Source organism: Rhopalosiphum maidis, chromosome 3 (assembly GCF_003676215.2).
Source record: "Rhopalosiphum maidis isolate BTI-1 chromosome 3, ASM367621v3, whole genome shotgun sequence".
NCBI lineage: Eukaryota > Metazoa > Arthropoda > Insecta > Hemiptera > Aphididae > Rhopalosiphum > Rhopalosiphum maidis.
Window position 1 is genome coordinate 70004121 of NC_040879.1, and position 6927 is coordinate 70011047.

Sequence of the window (6927 nt, forward strand, 5' to 3'; positions counted from 1 at the left end):
GGATCGAGATCATAAAAAAAAATAAGAGCAAAAGTCAGACGGAAGAGGTTACAATTAAAAAGTATAAAGCGCATCTCCTAAGCCGGCTAATAAACCGATTGCATTCGTGTCGCCCAAAAAGCGGGATGATATCAAACCGTCTTCTCGTCAATACTCGCATTTAAGACTGAATGAATAGGTGGCTCCTGATAACAAAAACTTAAGGTATGTTTTGTTTGGTAGTACCTTTTTATATACTTATTACATATAAATAAAAAAATATTTTAAAATTCTGTTGCACGATGTTATTATTTTTTTTTTTGTAAATAGTTGATAGTATATATTTTTAAATATAATAAATATTTATAAGAATTACATCAGTTTAATTGTGAATTTACGTCGATTAAACGTACGAAATCGGTTGGTGGTACAAATGATTCGGTCTAGGACGTTTTGGGGTTAGCTGCAGCTTTGTCACCGACTAATATTTCTATACACTTAAAATTACAATTCATTTGAATTGAAAACATAGTAAATAGTTAGTTATAAAAATGTATTTGAAAAATTATTACAAAATATAGTAAAAATATAAATATAAATATATAGTGAAGAATTCGGTTTTTCCAAGAATGTGTGTTTTTTACTTTTATTATTAATATTTTTATTTTGTACAGTATAATTAGGTTACCTAACCTAGTAGGTATTCAAGTCTATTATTTTTATACTGTTGGATATATATAATGGCGTATTAGTAAATAATATATATATTAATTTATTTATGGGTAAACGCACTAATGAAATAAGTATATTATTCAACATAAATAAATTGTTCTCGCCAGGCATAATACTAGAAAAAATGAACTTTTTCTCTTGTATTATGTTTATAACTAATAACCTCTAATGTCTTACTATACAATTTATTGTATTGTATGTGTTGTTACTTGTTACTCGTATTAGCCAATAATAATCGAGTCATTTTTGGAGGAGGGTATACCCGTAAAATGATATTTTACATTAGGTATAAGTCAAAAATCGATAATCTACTGACATGTAGAAGGTATACCCACTTATCCGTATCAATACACCACAGATATATACTGTCAATATCGAATAGTCATAATTTCTACTTGAGTATTTGTTATGCTAGCAGTCATGGGCGCAATTTATTTGGGAGGAGCAAAATGAAATCAAACACCAAAAAATACATTACAAAAAAATTCTATTTCTTGCAAACTACAAAATGTGTCAGAGTTATATGTTATTTAGTCGTTATTAAATAAAAGCTGAAGTCTCCCATAAATAAAATTAAGTAAAAAAATAAATAGGTAGGTAGGTAGTCTCGTATTACAGGAAAAAACTTTGAAATGTTTAAATGATGTTTACTAAAGTCAAAATATTAACGAAATGCCCTGTTATGCCCCCCTCCAGGCGCCAATGCTAGCAGTTAATTATCACTCTCAAATGCCAACTCCCATTGTTTTTTTTAACTAATTATTAAATGTATTTTCTATGTTTTTAGAGAAATATCCATTTTAAAGAATAACTAGTAGCCAGTTGGTATTCAATTTTTTCAGTAAGTGAACTTCTATAATTTTTTTTCTTAAAAATAAGTCATTATAAATTTTAGTAATAATATTATATGTGATTTGTATATTTCAGATATGTCTAGTGGAGGCACTCATAAAAATGAATTACAAAAAATTATGATATTTAGACCAAAGTGGCCTGAATTTCAAAATTTCAGTCGATATGTGAATTACATGGAAAGTTAGGGAGCTCATAGAGCTGCTATCGCCAAAGTATGTTATATTACCAACATTTATTATAAATCTTATTATTTTTTTCAAATTTTCAAAATAACTTATATTTTTGTATAGATTATTCCACCACCAGAATGGACCCCTAAAAAAGAGAGTTATTATAGCGATGATAAAATGAGTATGCTTATCCCTGCACCAATCTGTCAAGTAATTAATTTATGTTTTTAAATTTAAATTTTGAGTTACTTTTCTGTTAACTTAAAATGTTTGATGACAAACTCTAAAGAATTCCATTATTTCAAATACCACCAGACTCAATTGCAATTTACGTATGGTGTAAATTTCTCATTAGTTTCCCAACAAATGTCTATAAATATTCCACGTAATGGTCATACTTTTCCTCCATTATATTTTCTTTTTAAAAACATAGTCCAATAAATTACAATCTTTTTTAATATAGCTACCTTTAATATAATTATACAAATTTACTAATGTATCATAATTGATTCATAGTCAATTGTTTTTCAAAAAATGTAATTAACATAATTTCTTAGTCCAGTCATACATAAACCTTAACACGTCGACTGCCGGCGGTTATACAACTGTCAACTGTGTTAACGTGTAAGCCATCTATCATTTTTATTGTCATTCCGAAAATGTGTCACATGATATTTTCAGAAATGTCTATGGGAATTTAACAGTTTATTTTACATATGAACAAATGTCATATAAAGGTAATAGACCATAAAAAACTTATTTTTTTTCTACACCATGCTTACACACATATGATAATAAACCAAGTGCCAAATTCCACAATTTATATAAGAAATATACATAATTTTGGTAACTCGGCGGCTATAATAATAACTGCCAGCGATCATGACGTGAAAATCAACGTGATAATTAAAAAAAAAATAACTTTTATTAATATGGTATTGTGAACTTAGGGGTGGTAGTAAGGTAGTGACAAACTGCTTATATATTTATTTATACAAGTTATGTTATTTTAGGATGTCCAAGGTAAAACAGGGGTATTTTAATAATTTAATATTCAAAAGAAAGCCATGCCAGTAGCACGATATAAGCAAATGCCCGAGTATGAAGAATATTATTCTTTATAATATGGCATGCACCATATTATTTTGATTATGCTGATCTTGAAAGAAAATATTGGAAAAATATAGTGTATAAATGTCCAATATATGGTGCAGATGTGTCAGGAAGCATTACAGATAAAGATGTTGAAGTGAGTATTCAATACATAGGAATATTTCTAAATTTATATTTAATTAAAAAATTACATGTATTCTTAAATTAAGGTATGGAATATTAATAAACTGGCACAGTATTGTATTACATCAATCAGGATTATGGAATTAAAATTGATTGGGGACAATATAGCCTATCTCTATTTTTGGATGAGGAATTCGTCATTTTCATCGCATACTAAAGATATGGATTTATACAGTATAAATTATATTTATGAAGGAAGTCCAAAGTCATGGTAACTTTTATATGCTTTAACGTAAGTGATTTTTATTATATGCATTATATTTTTTAAGGTACGTAATACTACCGGCATATGGACGGCGGTTGGAAAGAGTAGCTAATGGTTTTTTTTTCTGCAGACTTTTCGATATGTCCAGCATATCTTAGACATAAAATGTGTATTATATCTCCACAATCATTAGCTAGTCACAATGTTCCATTAGACAAGGTAAAAGATTATAAATACAAAATTTTGTTAAAATATCCTAATTGTTTCTTTATAATTTGTTTAAATAACACAAGAGAAAGAAGAGTTTATAATAACTTTTCCATCCATATGGGTATCATGCTGGTTTCAACCATGGGTTTAAAATGGCTGAATCCACAAACTTTGCGTCGACCCGTTAGGTAGAGTATGGGAAAAGGGCTACACCGTGACATTGTTGTAAAGACACTGAAAATTAATATGAAAACCTTTGTAAGGAGATTACAACCAGAAAAATATGAAGACTGGCTCAATGCTAAAGATATTGGTTGCCATCCAGAAGACCCTTCTTGAAGGTTCGCAGCATGTGTGCGTCAACTTATTTTATACATTTATTCAATATGTGGAGTACAATAATGTACAGGATTTATTGTTTCTTAATATATCATTAATTTTGTTTAAATTCAAATCAAAGCAACTAATTTTATTTTTATTATTTTTTACACTTGCAAAAAGATTTAAGTATGTTAAGTGGACAAAAATGGTACATTGAAGATTATGATTTTTTTTTTTTAATTTTCAGATAAAAAAAACTATTTTTAATAAAATTTATATTTTGATTATACCTTTATTGTAGTAAGTGAATTGAAAAAAAAATCTTTGTAAAATGATTAACTTATTATTATTATTATTATTATCTTAAGAATGGCTACAAGCTATGCTTTTATATTTTTAGTTGAGTTATTTCATATAGTATGTAATTTTTTTTTTATATTTTATAAAACTATACTTATACTTTTATAGAAAATAATAGGCAATACAGATAAGTATTTTGATGTACCAATTATAGAATATTTTATTTTTCTGTATGTAGTATAATTCTTTCTGTATTCTATAGTTAATATCACTATACAAACTATATAATATTGTATTTAAGTTTAAAATATAATGTTAAAAAGATTTTCATTCATTAACTAGCAGATTTTAGTTGATTAACTTAGCTAGAATGCTCAAATGTATTTAATTATGCATCTTATTTAGTCAATATACTTTATAATAAATACTATACAGCATCCACACTATTCACAAGTTTCATTTCTTTGAGAACTGAATCTAGGTAAAGCTACTACGCTAAGCATGCAGTTATTGGTATTTCCTAATTTCACTAGTTGTTGTAACTGACTTTCTGTTGCTCTTAACGGCTAATCAAAGAATAAAAATAAAATCAATAGTTAAAAATTGTTATCAATATGTTTACAATCGAAGTAAGCAATTAATGAAATAATATAGTCAAGCTCTTATAATTACAATAACTTTTATTTTTATAACAAAATAATCATGTAATTTATAACTTTGAGTACATACATAGTAGTTTAATAATAAACTCATACTTAGACATAAAACCTTCATATTGATTGATGTTTAAATGAACATTTAAAAAAAATTAATACTGTTTCTCACACAAGGTATCAAAATACGCTTAAAATAAAACTAACAAACTTCAGTACTTTTAATATTTTATATTAACTTTCCAATTAGTGGTCCTTTTAAATACAATTGAAAATATCAATAAAGTAAAAGTTTATTATTCTAACCATGTATCACAGGTTAATATACTTTTTAATCTTAAAGTGTAACATTTAAAGTATTAATTTCAGTAATTAATAGTTTTAAATGTTTGTTCATTTTAAATACCATGTATTTGTATTAAACTTATTTTTACCATAAATTGTAAAAATGTATACTTCTTTACTTTCGGAATTATTTTATGTGTTGGGCTGTGTTTCTAACTACCATTTTATTATAATTATTTTTAAATTCTCATAATTTAGCCTTTAAATAATTATATTTTTAAAATTTTAATCTTTGATGAAAGAACAAGACTGTCTTAATTTGATTTGATTCATTATAAATATTATAATATTAATTATTTTTTAATACTTAACTCAGCTGTTCACTGTTCATACTCACGATTTATTGTCACAGAATAAAATAATGAAATACGAGTATTATTACAATAAAGGTTATTTTTACATTATTTTTTTATTATTGATTATTAACAACATTAATAACTGATAGCGTCTATTATTATACTTTATCGCAATTACCAACCGCAATCCTGATTCGGTTACGTACATTGCATCAGCCCGTCCCATTTCGAAATATTGAAAAATGTTTGCGCTAATATTTAGCACGTAATTAGCGTGGATTTACATGACTCAAATTAGAATTTGCATGAAATTGGTTTAACGGTGAAACCCAAAATTTTATGAGCCGGGCTGGCGAACCGTTTCGGCTCGTATGAAAATTAAGTTATTCGTAATATTATTCTTTATAATATGGCATGCACCATATTATTTTGATTATGCTGATCTTGAAAGAAATATTGGAAAATATAGTGTATAAATGTCCAATATATGGTGCAGATGTGTCAGGAAGCATTACAGATAAAGATGTTGAAGTGAGTATTCAATACATAGGAATATTTCTAAATTTATATTTAATTAAAAAAATTACATGTATTCTTAAATTAAGGTATGGAATATTAATAAACTGGCACAGTATTGTATTACATCAATCAGGATTATGGAATTAAAATTGATTGGGGACAATATAGCCTATCTCTATTTTTGGATGAGGAATTCGTCATTTTCATCGCATACTAAAGATATGGATTTATACAGTATAAATTATATTTATGAAGGAAGCCTAAAGTCATGGTAAATTTTATATGCTTTATCCTAAGTGATTTTTATTATATGCATTATATTTTTTAAGGTATGTAATACCACCGGCATATGGACAGCGGTTGGAAAAAGTAGCTAATGGCTTTTTTTTGCAGACTTTTCGATATGTCCAGCATATCTTAGACATAAAATGTGTATTATATCTCCACAATCATTAGCTAGTCACAATGTTCCATCTGACAAGGTAAAAGATTATAAATACAAAATGTTGTTATAATATCCTAATTGTTTCTTTATAATTTTTTTAGATAACACAAGAGAAAGAAGAGTTTATAATAACTTTTCCATCCACATGGGTATCATGCTGGTTTCAACCATGGGTTTAAATGGCTCAATCCACAAACTTTGCATCGACTCGTTAAGTAGAGTATGGGAAAAGAATACACTGTGTAATTGTTGTAAAGACACCGTGAAAATTAATATGAAAACCTCTGTAAGGAGATTACAACCGGAAAAATATGAAGACTGGCTCAATGGTAAAGATATTGATTGCCATCCAGAAAACCCTTCTTGTAGGATCACTGCACGTGTGCGTTAACTTATTTTATATGGTAGCTTAATTTTCTCTTGAGTAAATTAGTTTTGGACTTCAATATTGAGATGTAAATAACTAAATAATTATTATTGAGAGCATTATGCTCAAAAAGCCTTATATACTTATGATTGTACAAATTATTAATATTAATCAAAATCAGATTTTTATTGTTACTAAATTCTATTTTTCATTAAATAAATTAGTATCATGTAC

At 26.9% G+C, this 6927-nt stretch overlaps 2 pseudogenes; both read left to right on the top strand.

Annotated features, from left to right (window-relative positions):
* The first annotated feature begins 1640 nt into the window (after nucleotides 1-1640).
* On the top strand, nucleotides 1641-3786 carry LOC113558246 (annotated as a pseudogene).
* Nucleotides 3787-5733: 1947 nt separating this feature from the next.
* On the top strand, nucleotides 5734-6717 carry LOC113558245 (annotated as a pseudogene).
* Nucleotides 6718-6927: the final 210 nt, after the last annotated feature.